Here is a 1,823-nt window from a genome sequence, read left to right as displayed (position 1 = left end):
TACTCCGGAGGCTGAGGCAGGAGAACGGCATGAACCCAGGAGATCGTGCCACTACACTCCAACCTGGGCAACAGAGCAAGACTCCATCTCAAAAAAAGAAGAAGAAGAAGAAAAGGATCTGCCCCTAAGGAATCTCTTTCTTGAGCCCACTGGGGGGAAAAGACAATCAAATATCCTAGTTAGGACTTTTTAACATCCAGGGAAGAAGAAAGGGAATTGCCAGTTTCTGGAGGTGGCAAAAAATGGGAAGTGGAGGAAAGGAAGTGAAAAAGATAGGCTCCAAAACATAAAATGATTTAGCATGTCAGTTCTAGTAGGTATATGAGTTATCTAAACATTATTACTTTTTCTGTGGATCTGGATTTTAGGAATGGCTTAGCAGGTTTGTTCTGGTTCTGGATGTTTTACAATATAGATGTTGGTCAAGGCTGCAGTCACCTGAAGACTTACCAAGGCTCAAGGATTAACCTCCAAGATGCTTCCTTCATATGTCTATTAGAAAAAAAGCTTCAGGCCGGGCGCGGTGGCTCAAGCCTGTAATCCCAGCACTTTGGGAGGCCGAGACGGGTGGATCACGAGGTCAGGAGATCGAGACCATCCTGGCTAATACCGTGAAACCCCGTCTCTACTAAAAAAATACAAAAAACTAGCCGGGCGAGGTGGCGGGCGCCTGTAGTCCCAGCTACTCGGGAGGCTGAGGCAGGAGAATGGCGTAAACCCGGGAGGCGGAGCTTGCAGTGAGCTGAGATCCGGCCACTGCACTCCAGCCTGGGCGATAGAGCTCCGTCTCAAAAAAAGAAAAAAAAGAAAAAAAGCTTCAGCTTCTCACTATGTGAACCTCTCCACAGGACTAATTGGGTGTCTTCATGACAAAGCAGCAGGCTTCCCCTAGAGCACGTTATCCAAGAGAGAGCAAGAGGAGGGCTCTAATACCTTTTAAGACCTAGTCTTGAAAGTCATCATTTCTGCTGTTCTATTTGTCACAAGTAAGTCACTTAGTCTAAACCACACTCGATTGTAGTGGAATTGGGCTTCACCTCTTGAAAGAAGGAGTATCAAAGAACTGTGGACATATTTTAAAACCACCAGAGTGGGGTTCAATGAATATTTACTGAGCATCTATATTGGGACCTGGGTAAGCACTGGAATTTAAAAATAAACTATTTTCCTATCACCAAATAAATAGGAGTTTTTATGTAGGTAGACAAGAGGGCCAGTTTTAGAATACATGACATTACAGTTGGGTGCGGTGGCTCACGTCTATAATCCCAGCACTTTGGGAGGCTGAGGTGGATGGATCAACAGGTCAGGAGTTCAAGACCAGCCTGGTCAAGATGGTGAAACCCCGTCTCTACTAAAAATACAAAAATTAGCCAGATGTGGTGGAGAACACGTGTAATCCCAGCTACTCGGGAGGCTGAGGCGGGAGAATGGCTTGAACCTGGGAGGTAGAGGTTGCAGTGAGCCAAGTTCGTGCCATTGCATTCCAACCTGGGCAACAAGAGCAAGACTCTGTCTCAAAAAAAATAAAAAAAAAAAAAACCCATAACATTATAATGCTATAATAGGTTTAAAGCCAAAGGATCATGACGATGAGATTTAAATCGTGTATACCGTAAGGAATTAGTTTTCTGCGGAGGAGAAGAGAAAGATTATTTTATACCCTCTATGACTGCCCATTCATAAAACTTCATAGGACCTGAACTGAGAACTAAATACCAAAGTATAGAGATGGTGACTTACTCTATTTTATAACCCCCAAACCTAGGTTAGTACTTTGTACCTAAGAAGAATCAATAAATATTTAATGGTTTGTTTAATTG

The sequence above is a fragment of the Colobus angolensis genome, unplaced genomic scaffold (genome assembly GCF_000951035.1).
Source record: "Colobus angolensis palliatus isolate OR3802 unplaced genomic scaffold, Cang.pa_1.0 Scaffold134, whole genome shotgun sequence".
NCBI classification, from domain to species: domain Eukaryota; kingdom Metazoa; phylum Chordata; class Mammalia; order Primates; family Cercopithecidae; genus Colobus; species Colobus angolensis.
The sequence above is the reverse complement of the archived record's forward strand: the minus strand, read 5'-3'. Positions refer to the sequence as shown.